This window comes from Camarhynchus parvulus, chromosome 4, assembly GCF_901933205.1.
Source record: "Camarhynchus parvulus chromosome 4, STF_HiC, whole genome shotgun sequence".
Taxonomy (NCBI): domain Eukaryota; kingdom Metazoa; phylum Chordata; class Aves; order Passeriformes; family Thraupidae; genus Camarhynchus; species Camarhynchus parvulus.
The window spans coordinates 29,713,847-29,727,343 of NC_044574.1; the positions used below are offsets into that span (position 1 = coordinate 29,713,847).

At 43.4% G+C, this 13,497-nt stretch overlaps 1 protein-coding gene across 1 annotated transcript in view; it reads left to right on the top strand.

Moving 5' to 3' along the window:
- The first annotated feature begins 6,725 nt into the window (after positions 1–6,725).
- ZDHHC2 (zinc finger DHHC-type palmitoyltransferase 2) overlaps positions 6,726–13,497 on the top strand; it is a 35,169-nt gene continuing 28,397 nt past the window's right edge. Inside the window, exon 1 of the mRNA XM_030947915.1 lies at positions 6,726–6,841. The gene's annotated coding sequence lies outside the window, so the exon portion shown is untranslated. The remainder of the gene's footprint in view (positions 6,842–13,497) is intronic.

Below are 13,497 nucleotides of genomic sequence, written 5' to 3' on the forward strand. Positions count from 1 at the left end.
AATGCAAGTAAATGTTCAGAGGATGCTTAGGAACTGCCCACAGATGCCCAGACCAGCTCGGATAAAATGAGAACTAGCAAACCTCAGCTTTGGGTAGCCTTGTGGTACTACCCAACTTCTGCCTGAGCTGTGGTGAACCCCTAGCTCCTGGCAGAATATCCTGTAGTGCAGGCTGCTCCCTGATAATCTGCTGGTGTTTAAGATCCCAGTGACATTTCCCTCCTTGCACATTTTAGCAGTAAGTGGATACAGACTCCTTCCACTGCAGATCCTCGCTTTGTATGACATAGAACATTATCAGCCTGAAGGGGAAAAAAACACAAATTACTGAACAGTAACTTTCAGCATTTTGTTAGTCACACTGCCTGGTTTCTGTAGTTATTTGATCTCTTCTTTTCCACCTAAATATCAGGATACAAGTGCATTGAAGTAAAGGGGGGGAAAATGAAACAGAAATTTTTCACTTTGATGCACCATTGTGTGATACGATGATCATTACCTAATGATGTGTCTTGCCCTCTTTTCCCATGGAGGATATAGTTAAGACAGTGTCTAGGAAAAGAAATTGAGACTCATTCTTGCAGAAGGAAAAGAATCAGACCAAAAAATCACTATTCAAAAATGGATCTGGAACTAATTTGTAGCAATACCAAGTTTGAATTCCCCTTAAAAACAAGCCAAAACTTACATGAATGTTTTAAATACGTGTGAGGTCTGAATGCACAGTATTCTTCCCTATATCTGAGAATCCATGAAAGCATTTGGCACCCTGAGGCTGTCAGCAGATAGTGCCCTTGGATATATTACATTTATTTTCTTACACATACAATTTAATACGAGGGTGTGCTTTAATCTTGAATGGGTAATATTAATTTTCACCACTAGTTTGAATTACAAATTCTTCCCACAGATGAACATTACAATTAGCTAGTAGCATTCTGTGAAAATACTAGTAGCCACTTGAAATTTTTTATTAAAATACATAATTTTGTACATACAAATATTCATAGAAAAAGCAATTTATTACTTGTGGGGTTTTTTAACTCTAGCCCTGATTCAGAAGCTATAACTTAGATTCAAACGAGTATGACCCTGTAAAAATAAACTTTCAGGTATTCTAATCTCTGCAATAAAATACTGAGTCTGAAGCTCGTTACCTAGGCTTTACAAAAAAATGTCTTTGCACTTGGAAACTGTGTGACAAAACCCACTATAAGGAGAAAAGACTGGAATCCAGAAGTCTCTGCTGTATCAGGCCGATTCCGTAAGAGGCTGCTGAAGCATTTACTTTCTCTGTGCTGTGACTCTTGCAGCCTTTTTTGTGTCATTTCATGAAGACAGTGGACAAACTACCACAGCTGGCTTGCAGTCTGACAGGTAAAACATTTCCATGGGAAGTGGAAAGAAAATGTGGCTGTTGCTGCATTTTGTGCAGACATACTCTGAGGATCCCCAGCAACAAAAAGCGCGAACATAGGCAGGTATTTCATCCCTGGACAACAGCCAAACCTAGATGTATGACCAAGGCATGGAGTGGCTCAAATCTGTCAAGACATTTCAGGGCATCAGCTGTAAAAGTAAGTTTTAAACTACCCTTTTGGGAAGAAGAGAGGGGAAAAAAAAGAAAAAGGAGATTATCAGATTGGTAATTTTAAATTTAGATGTCTGCTTTTGGTGTCAACCATTAAATCACATAACTTTACTCCATAGGGCAGAAAGCACTGGAATGGTGCACACAGCATGTGATAATATGTGATTTCTCACATATTCCTTGAAGGGTTTTCTACTGCAGGGGTTTTGATTTTTGCCTAAGCAGAGACCTGCTTTAGGGCACAGTACAGGTCTCCATTGCACGGGAACTAGCACTGATTGGAACTGGTTTAGCTTTTTCCCATGTTTCCCACATAAGAGACAAAAAGAAAAGCAGCAAGGGAATGAAAATTCCCAGATGAATGCATCAGGGGAAAAAAATAAAACAATGCAATGAAAAAATTACCACTGAAAGTGACAGAAGAGTGGGTGGATAATAAGGCCAAATAGGACTTGAAAAAACTTCCCTGAAGGCAGACTCTGACAAATACAGTATTGTATCAATACAGAGGTAGAAATCAAGAAATCTAAAGAAGGAATTGGAAAGGAGCTAAACGTGCCTCTCCTGTGGAGAACAAGGAAAATTGCCACAAAAAAATTAAGAAAAAAAAATCATACAACAACAGTTAGGTTTGGGTATTAAAACAGTTGCAAATAATTAAGTACCAAGCCGGGTTGAGAGGGTGAGCAAGGAGTTGAACACATCTGGGCAAGCCCTTCAATGAAAATACATTTGACAGCTAGCCTGAGACTAGGGAGGCTCCTTAACTGCTGGTTTTCATGTAGCCAGGAGCTATCAACTATACACAGATGGTCCCTAACTCCAGCTGGGATACAAGATACATTTTCCTGGTAATATCTTACACCAGAAATGTTGTGGAGATTTCCTGTGTGTGGTAAGTGTGGTCCCACACCCAAACATTCTGGAGAGATGCAAGCAGCGCACTCACTGTCAGGAAGGCCAGGAGCATCCCTGCAGGGCTGCTGGTTCATTCAGTGAGTGCTGTGTGCCTGTCAGTCTGTCTGTGTGTATTCCTGCTTCTAGCTGCTGCTCTGTGTATTGGACTTGTGTAGGAGTAAATATGTGTTTTCCTGTCCTACTCTTCCTCCTCCTCCACTGAATACATGGGACTTGGTGGGGGAGGAAGTATTTCATCATATCAGATTGCTTACAGGGAGGAGCAGAGCCCTCTCTTGACTTGCAAAGGAGTAGTTTTTAATTAGGACTGCATGCTAAGCCTTCAAGATGCCTTCCTCAGAAAGAGGCAGAGTTTTCACTCCCCATTCTGTGCCTGAACCCAGCTGGAATCTACCTGTGAGAGCAAATGGAAGGAGGGAGTGCCTGCTTCATTAGTGTCATCTGTTCAAGGACCTTATCAAGTGGAATGACAAAGGGAGGAAGCCAAACATAGAGATGTACAATGTACCCAGGCAACACTCACAGAGACAACAACAGGGACAGCCCTGGTCAACCAGAGTACTTGGCCAGGGTATGTGGAGAGGGAGGATGCTTTTTTCAGAATGCACTGAGCACCAAGCTGGACAGCTGGTGATTTGGGGCTGTGGAGCAGGTAAGAAGGTCTAGGATCCGGGCAGGGCTATCAGAAAACTAGGGAGGCCATGCCTTGGGGATCTGCAACAATGTATGTGCTTGTGAGGTAGAGAGGAGAGAGGCGTGTGTTTTCACCAGTGACCCTCAGCCTTGTCAGCCAAAGGGCAGAAAGGGAAAGGCTGTTGGTACTTGTGTGAGCCCTGGGCAGAGGTGCAGGCTGTTGGTACCTGTGTGAGCCCTGGGCAGAGGTGCTGTTGAAGTTGCTGCTGGTTGAGCAGGAAAGCAGCAGCCACTTTCACCAGCCTGGGACACAGACACCAGGTCCCATGCTGGGGTCCAGCAGGGAGGAGGATGCCCAGCCCTAGAGCTATGGGTGGCCACCCCTTCCTTTAACATCCCTTTGTGGAACTGGGTACGGAGAATAGTGAGAAGCAGCAATGTTAGAAATACAATTGCATGCCAGGAGAGACACATTTTTAAAAATCTACCAGCAATCATTTGCATATACCTTGCCGGAGGGGAAAGCCTGAGTAGCACCACTTATGACAAGAACATTTTATTTCAATTTGCCAAACACTCAAGCTGCCTCCTCAAACCCCAGCTTCCTTCAGCCGAGCTCCTGACAAGCAAATTACCTTCACTTCCTCTCTCTTTTTCTTCCATACATTTCATACAAGCAGCAATAAACTGTGCCCCAAGTAACCTCTCTCACTGTACAGACAAAGCCCAAGTACACTGATTTGGGAAAACTCTCCATTAATGCCCAATGGCTATCCCAAGACTTAACTTCTGCCATAACACAATGGTCCTTTGAATATGCTTGTTCTTGAGGTTTTCTGCTGTTACCTAAAATTTCTGCAGTTCACACCACAGAGGGAGAAAGAGGAGGAAAAACACGGTAGAAAGGGTAGAAAGGATGTCTCATGACACAGCTGGAGACTGATGAGAGCCATGGAAGGAATAGAAAGTAACTGTGGACATGAAGAGGAGCTAGAGAGCCCATGTCCATGGGGAAAAGACACAAGGACAGGAGAGAGGGATTCTTTACAACTCTCTTACTAAAGGATGCTCCAAGGTAATTCAGAGTATTAGTCAGGGCAAGCTGTTTTGTTCCATCTAAATTAAAGTGAAGTTTGCCTGTTTATTGCACTAATTTTGAACCAGATAACCATGATTGTGGAGCTATGGTAAAGCATACACTATAGTAATTATTCATGTAATTACTAGCATATGAAATAAGAGAATTCTGATTACTGTGAAAGTGAGCAGTGAGCAGAGGGTGGTAGTGGCCGTGGAAAAGGTAGAATGCTGAACTACACAAGCCCATTTCCATGAGGCGATAATGAAAAGCTTCTGAACAGAATTTGTATGATATAATTTAAGGTCTTTGTAATACATCATCTTTTTATTCCCACACTCCTGGCAAACTGCCACCTCTGTACATGCATAATATTTTATAATAACTATGATTCCAAAGAATAAATAACTATGTTATAAAGTTTCTCTAGTGTTTACGGTGTTTCCCTGGCATGTGTTGTTAATAAGCCCTGTGTCACATACAGCATTTTAAAATGGTTTACAGGAGAAACCTTTTCATAGCCCCTAAGACGATGCAAAACCTACTTCATCCTTACATACACAGCATCTAGCTGCAAACTTCTCAAGGTACAGACATGTCTCCCTGGAAACACAGAACACAACAGATGCATTATCCTTGGTACCTGAGAGAGGTCACTGTCACGTATTTCCAAATAAGTGCAAAAAGCCATCAAATGAATTTAATTGCCTTCATTTCTTTTAACTTTTGCCAGCAGAGCATGGGGCTTGCCTTCAGGCAGTGGTAATCTTACTCCTTCTGCTTTTAAAATCTATGTTGAATAATCACAGATGTTTTCATTAAGACATAGTAAAGTAAAATCCTTTAAATATTCTATTAAAATGCTGGCTTCAGCACTGACTTGGACAATTAATTAAGGTAAAATAAAAAGCTTTCATTGTCTACATCATGTTGGTTTCAGTCTCTTTACTCTTGTTTTGAGAACCATAGCATGCAGGAATATAAAATCTAGCTTTTCAGCACCATTCACTGTATCTTCACCTTTAAATGTATAAAACATAATTTGCCATCATGCAGAATCTTTTCTTAAATTATTATGGTCCAATCTTTTGGTAGCATATTTTGTTTGGTAGCATATTTCTCTACTGTAATAACCATACATTGAGGAGTTCTGCTGAGCCCTTCAGAATTATATACAAGCCTTTTTCCTGAATAGACAAGAATGATTTACTGCCATGTAATATATATATATATATATATATATATATATATATATATATATATATATATATATATATTATCCCTCTCAAGAAATCATCCTGTGTTGGTCATTCACTCAGTTTATTGTGGCTAACTGAAATCACTCAGTTTGATCTTACTGTAAGAGGGGTGTATGATTTTGCATCACATAAAAACACTGCAGCCATACGGTCAGCTCCTTTTTTGCGTCTCTACAACAAACATACTATAACTACTCCATTTCCTACTCTGGAACCTGCCAGCAACACCTACCTTTTGTTCTGTCTTATTTTCTCCAATTTTTTTCTCTCTCCCAGCCTTTTTCTCAATCAATGGCAGTTGTATCCCTTCCAGATAGTGATTACTTATCTTCATGTGTAGTCTCCTGCATAAGATATTAGACAAAGTTTTTTTCAAAGTCCAAACCCATTTTAATCACCAGCTACTTCCCACCTACTGCACCGCTGATGTTCTGAGAGATTCTAGCAGGTTGCAGAAACACTACAGGCCGTGCTCCACATTACTGATTTTGCAATGATAATTCAGCAACGATTAGGATGCACACAACCTAACGCAGGCTGGGTCTGCTGTTATAGCTCACAAGCGTTTCATTACGGTGAGTGTAATATAAAGCCTTTCGGGGAAGAGTGAGTCAGCACAACCTTCCGCCACCTTCCTCTGCACGAACAGCTGCCAAAAGCCACAAGCCAGCCATGCCTGCCCACCGTGGCCGCCCACCGCCTCCTGCCCGCCAAGGCCGGCAGCCCGCTCCCTTGTTCGCTGCACTCCGAAGCGTTATTTGCGAACGCGGCAGTGCTTTTGTAACCGGGTGTTTTAAAGCCCTTGCAGGGCGCTGTTAAGCGTCGCCACGCCGGTATCAGAGGCGGATGATGAGGGCAGCAGCGTCGAACCCAGGGCACCGCCCGCCCCAGCGCCCCTGCACGTGGCGGCGGGAGCCGCGCCCTGCGCCGGGCGGGGCCGCTGCGCCACCGCCCCGAACCTGCCGGCCGGTCCCGCTTCCCGTGTCCGTGCCCCCCGGCCCGGCACAGACACCCGGACCCTGAGGGGACGCCACGGGCTCTCGGGCGGCTCTGCCCCCGCTGCCCGGCCCTGCGCAGCCCGGGGGAGCGGCGGGCGGGCGGTGGGAGGAGCGGCCGCGCCGGGAGGGTGGGGCCGGGGCGGGCTCCGGCGGGGAGCGCGGCCGGGGCCCGGGCCCCCGGAGCGAGCGGCCGGGATGCGGTGCGGGAAGATGGCGGCGCCGCCGCCGCCGGCAGCCGGGGCGCCGGGCGCTTGGGGCGGCGTGCGGCGGCGCTGCCAGCGGCTGCTCTACTGGGTGCCGGTGCTCTTCATCTCCAGCATCCTCTGCTGGTCCTACTACGCCTATGTCACCCAGCTCTGCCTGCGTGAGTGCCGCCGCGGCGGCGGGGGGCGGGCGGGACGCGGGTGGGCGCCGCCGCCCCTGCCGGGGGAGCGCAACCGGGCGGCACCGACATGGACACGGGCACGGGCACGGGCGGCCGCCTCTGTTGTTGGTCGGCGCCGGGGCCGCCCCTGGCTGCTGCTGTTGCTGCCGCCGCCACGCCCGGACCGTGTCCGGGGCTGGGCTGGGCTGGGCCGGTTCCCCCGCGCCCCGGCCCCCTGGGCTGGCGGGCGAGAGACATCCGCGCTGCCCGATATCCGCTGCGACCCATCGCGCCCGTTCCCACTCGCACGGCAGGAGGGAGCCGAGCGCACGGGGCTCTCCACAGGCGGGAGTTTCCCCCGTGGAGCGCGCAGAGTGTGGCCGGTCCCAGCCCGGACACGGGAAGCGGGACCGGCCGTGCAGAGTTCGCCGTCCCTTCGGCGCACACACATGTACACACACAGAGGTACAGAGCTGTTTGGGGGCGGACGTGGAAGCAGGAATAGGTAGCAGGAAATCCGCGAGTCTCCCTGTGCCTCCCTTCTGTCGCCTAGAAAATGCCCAGCTGCCGCAACTTCTTGATCCCTTCCTTGTCGTCGGCAGCCCGCCGGTACATTGGGAAGTCATCCTGGCCGCGCACCTTGGCACCTGACCCTGAGCGTCTGGCGGATCCCTGAGCACACACTGGAGGCTGCGTGTGATGCGAGCATTTGTGTGCATTAAAGCAGCCGAGCCAGAAGGGTTTATTAAATGACCAGCTCCCCAGCCTCCCTTGGTTTGGAAGGTTTTTTTCTGATTTTGGTTCTGTTACGGTGTATCTTGTGGAAAATCACTGAATCTGATTTTTAGAGGCTAATGTGTGGCATACTGATGTTTCAGTAAGAGTGTCAGCATAATGGCACACGGGAATATAAATTAGATGTACTTAGTTTTCGGCTGTTCGTCTTGAAAATCTCATCGGTCTAGTACCTAATTTTTGATTTTATCTTTTTTTAATTGCATGTAGAAGACTGGTAGGATTTTTGTCCTATGGATGCTTGGCTGAGCAGTTGAGGGATTAAGCAAAAAGTGATTGCCAGGCCTAGCACCTCTGGGTTTTGTATCAAGACTTGCTGTAGTTCCTATATTGGAGGTTAGGCTTTTTGCATTTTTTTTCTTTGCTAGCACCATTCAAATCTGTTCATTTTAAACAACACTCTTCAATAAAGTCGCTGTGCCCTCATGAGAGGAACAATGAAGTGTCTACCTCCAGCACAAGGAAGCAGATTGTTTCCAGGATTCTGGGAATTGACTGAACAAGCCTGGAAAGGAGAGCTGTAAGCTGACACGAGGAGGGCAGGGATGTTCCAGGGAAGAGCCACTCTGTAGTTAATGTTCTAATGTATGCAGCCTTGTGGTAGGTGCAGTAGGCTTGTTCTGGGCACTACTGCTTCAGTATTCTATACTGTATTTTTTATTTTGCATGACTGTACAATAGGGAAAGCGTGGGTTTTAGCTTACCTGGAAGTAGGTACCTCCTAAGGAGATGACATGCTTGAAACTTGCTTCAGACTGTAAACTGTGGTTCACTGATTCCTTGAGAACCCCTCGAAGCAAAAGGCCCGCAATGAGAGGGGGAGGAAGTGAAATCCTGGGGCTCAGCTAAAGCATCTTTTACTGAATTCCTTTCAGTGGACAAGGGTGGTTGGTTTGTTTGTTTGTTTGTTTGTTTGTGTGTTTGTTTCCCACCCACCCCCATACGTTCCAGTGCGAGCTCACCAGGTTTTTAATTCAGCGTAATAGTCATCCCCGATCTCCAGTAAGTCCATCTTTTATCTATATCTGGATGTTTTCCCTCATTCTTGGCATATTAAAATAAAATAAGCTTATGTTTTGTCTTACTAATGAATATTTAGTGTAAACAACAGAAGGAATAACTAACAACTCGGGGAACGAGAGCCAACGGCAGGAATAGACTGTAAGCATTTCAGTGCTTTGAAGCCAGCCTGTCTATTCAGTGCTTCTTTTATTCCTGCAGCACTGAATGCTAAAGAGGACGTATATAGCTGGGGCTTTTCTGCAGCTTTCTGTCATTGGGGCTGACAACATACAGGGAACAGTGTTAACTGTTGTGCAGTAGGACCTAGCAAGGACTCTGTTATAATGTAAGTGGTCTCTTTGAGCTTTTAATAATGAAAAAGTGTTTCAAATGTAGTATTTTGAATGGATTTGTGGGTTTTTTTGGTAGAGTTTATTTGATTTTTTTTTTATTTCATCCTCTTGGGTTTTTTTAATTATTATTTCATCCAAGCATTATAGGAGGGACTTTTTTTTAAGAAATATGCTAAGATGATTCCTTATATACCTAAAGCTAAATAGTTACAGTATTCAGTAGCATTTTAGAAACAAAAAGGGGTCTTAGAAACAGAAAAATGAATCCACTATTTTTAACACTAGTATTGCCATGTCTAGAGTTCTGTCTCTTTTATTAGTGGATTCAGGTAAGTGCTTGTGCAGCTTTAACCTTTAACAAGAAGGAGAAAGGCGTTGAGCACTAGCAAACAGTTCTTTTCTTTCTGCTGGATGTAGAATGAATACTGGAATTAAAAGTGTATATGAGTTGGTCTTAAAACACTCAACTAAAAATTGCTTACCCCTAATCCAGTGCAATTCTCTTGATTTTGCCGGTATTGTCATCTCACAAGCCCTGTCTAGCAATAGTACTTATTTTTTCACCCTGGATAACTTTGTGTTTAAAATTACTGTGTCTTTAAGTGTTCCTTCCCTTAAAAAATAATTTTAATGTGTTTATGAGAACCTAAGGGATACAGATTTGTTGTTCTTCCTCTAAAAGGATGGGGTAATACAGGTGGCGCACAGTGAGTACAGTGAACTTTGATAGCTCAAGCTACTGAAATTTCAACCTAGGATACATGGAACAACAGTAACATGAAGTGCAAATGAAATACTTCACCCCAGCACCTGTATCCATGTGTCTACATTCAGAAAATACACATTGGATTCACTGTTTATGAAAACCTGATTCAGTGTTTATTAAAATCTTTGCATACTTCACATGCGAAGAAAAAAAATTATTTTTACATTTCCCTTCTTAGATACATCTCTAATTCAGGTTAGTAAAGGACTTGGAGGAGTTTTCAGTTCCATGCTTTAGGTGGGGCAGAACCAGTTATTGCAGTTTCTGACAGCTGTTTGTCAGGAATGTTCTTGACAAATGCAGATACTGACATCCTTTTGTTACGTTTTGTTTTCTTACCTGCTCAGGATTTGGAGGTGCATATAACAAGGAAAATGTAAAAAAATTGACAGTGTTGTGACAGATGTTTTTAGGAAAAATAACAGCTTAGCTGATGAAAGGGTTATCCTGTAGATATCCTGTATCCAATAGAAAATGGATGGTTTTGTTCAGTTTTGATCCATTTTTACACAGCACTAATTTTAATTCACAGGATAATGCTCTTGCTCAGGGAATCCTGTCAGAAAATGCAGCTTGAATTTGTAATTTTGAAGAAGAAAAATAGATTTACTGTGGAACAAACGAGCAATAAGCATTTTGTGACTACTCCAGTGAAGGGAAAGGGAGGAAATATTGCCACCTGGTGAGTGATTTGCCTGATTTGGAAAAGAATAAATGACTACAGCATAGCTGAAGAGGGGATATAACAACACATTCACAGTACTGTCAGGAATGCTCATAAGTCACATCTTTGTTTTTGGTGTGGAATATGTGACTGGTTTCTGTCCACAGCTACCTTCAGAATGGAGCAGAAAGCATGGAATGACATCCAGCTACTAAAGAAGTTAATGATCATGAAAGATTTTTGCTGGAGGATCAGATTGATTAGTGCTGAATTGAGGTTTTTGACCCTGTGAACCATCAGTGGAATGGAATTATAACAGGACATAAAGCTGCTTAATTCATCACAGTTTAGAGGCAGAATTAATATGTGCCCTGTGGACTTGGCACAGTGTCATCAGAAGTGGCAGCAAATAAGGAGACAGAAGCTGATAGGGTTGGGGGGGGAAAAAAAAAAAAAAAAAAAAAAAGAGTTAGACCCAGGATTTGGTCAGCTGGATTTGAGCTCTTTGCTCAGTATGTTCTCCAGATAGATTAAAGGATTAATTGTACTTGCAGCTTATGTCTTGTAACCATTTAGAGCTTAGGTTTGGCTATAGAAATACAAGTACATTGTAACATTGCAGCTGGCTGTCAAACACTGGTTAAATACCCTATCTGCCCATTAGCTGCTAAGGTACAAAAGTACTTTAGTCCAAGAAAGTTTGCATTTTTATTCCATATTTTGGAAATACTCCCTTCTTTTTCCCTCCCCTCTTCTGACATCTGTGGTTACTTTGAGAAAAGTTTCAAAACCGGTGGCTGAAGTAGAATTGGCTTCTGAATTATAGCTAGCAGTGCTCCTGTGCATTTCCCAAATTTCATTTGAATGCTTTCTCAGACTGTCAAAGGCAGCTGTCAATCCACAGCTCTGGAGCAGAATTTATGTCTCTGTTAAGCAGGGCTGGTTATCTCTCCATGTAGTGCCCAGTGTATTACCTGTGGGTTTTGTGCCTTGAAATGTAAACCATGGCTTGAAGTTGAAAACATAAGGTTTATGGTGAAGATATAGTTACTGGACAAGATCATGTTTTCAGGTGAAGGTTTAACACTGCTTGATACATAACTTTAAGAGTTGTTCTTGTCAGGGTGCAGTTTTTGTTTGCTGAAAAGTGTCTGGCAATACTTGGCAGCACAAGTGTCTACAACTTTGGTAGAGCCAGACACTTTTCATTCAGTCTGTCTTTGTGACTTCGAAGGTAAATGGGAAGTTTGTAAAGAAGAAGGATTAAGTCAGTTCTTAGTCATACCCTATACAAAAGCAGTGGTTTTGTGACCTTACCTGCAAAGGTACCAAATAGCAGCTGCTGCTGGGCAGGTGGACAGTGGTGCAGTTTGATGTGCACAGGGTTAAAATGAATCTTCTGAAACATTTGCAAATACCATTAAATGCAAATGTATGGGTTATTGATAGCTACCTATGCCAACCTTAAATACCCTGGAAATATTTCCATTACTTTTGTTCTGAAACAGAGCACTGGAGGCACCTTGTCTCTCTGAATCAATGCAAATCGCTGCTCTGACCAGCAGAGAGGTAGGTTTTTATTGCAAGCACTGATATTTTTACTAAAGGACTATTGCAGGCAATGACAGAACACTTGTCAAGACTATAAAACACTTTTATGTGTGCACAGAGCTGAGTAAAACTGCATCTATGGATCAGTGTTTTACAGCTTCAAATATGCTATAAAGATAAAATGTGTACTTAGTTTTGTGAATCACATCCAAGATGTTAAACTTCATAAAAGTTTGAGAGACCCAGCTATTTATAGATGTGGCTGCAGAGTCTTTGCATCAGATTTATCTTGTTTTCCCATTCCAAAGATTTAAATATTTTAAAAATGTACATAAAATATAGCAAAATTTTGTAGGTCCACTTTCATCACAGCTTTAAAATATTAATTGCTTTATCTCATTTCCTTTTAATTTTTTTCCTTATTTTTAAATCTAGTCATTGCATTTACAGTTCAGAAACTTTGGGTTTAGAAGTCAAGCAAAATTTAACATTATAAAACCAATGCACATTTTGATATGAAATTTATCTTTCAAAATATTTTGGGGTTTGTGCTAGCAATGTGTCTTACCATGTCTCTAGCTATGTGGAGATGGACATCTACCTTGTCTTTACATGGTTGAGTGAGAATTAAGATCTCTAGAGAAAATAAGTGGAAATTGAAGAAGTGGGAAATCCACTGGGTCTGACCCAGTGTGCAAGGTGCCTAGTGATGTGATTTCTCTTCCTAGCAAAATAATTTGTTGATGGAAACCATCCTGGACTTTTTAAGATCCTTTTGAAACACAGCATTCTGTCATCTTTGCAATTGTTCTCTGCAAGCGCAGGCTGCTCAGTGGCATTGACTATTGAATGTGCTGTTCCTTTTTCTGGCTGCTTGTGGCTTGGGGCAAGCAGGGAGCAATGTTTGTGGCTCAGGAAGTTGGCATCTCCCTTGGCTGAAGCCCTGTGTCTGTCCCAGCCTGTCCCTAATTCTGATGAGCACCATCTGGGAGCTGCGTAATGAACCGGAGAGGCTCTAATGATGTGACAGTCTGCTAGCACTGAACTGTTAATGGCATCCTGATGCTCTAGCAGTGCAAGGGTGATTCTTAATGAAATTGGCCCCTGCAGTATCTCAGGCAAACAAAGCTGTAACTTTCTAATGATTTCCTGAAGACAGGTCATGTTTTTATAATCATTTCCATCTCTGAGTATGCAAGAGTATCATTCCATTTTGGTCTCAAAGGGATTTACCCTGTTTTCTCCCAGAAATTGCTTGGCAGTTGGGATTGCCATGTCCTTTGTGTTTATTTTAGTCATCATAGACATAAATGCTTCTAACCCATATTATTTCTGTACTGTTTAACTATCAGCAAGTGCATTTGCAGCATTTCAGCTGATATTTATTAATGACAGAATGCACAGTCTGACCTACTTTTCACCACAGTAAGTGTAACCCCTTGAAACAGAAATGAGAAAACTGCCAGAAATACTGATGCAAGTGATTCTACTAAAAATATAAAATTTGATTTAAATAAACATATCA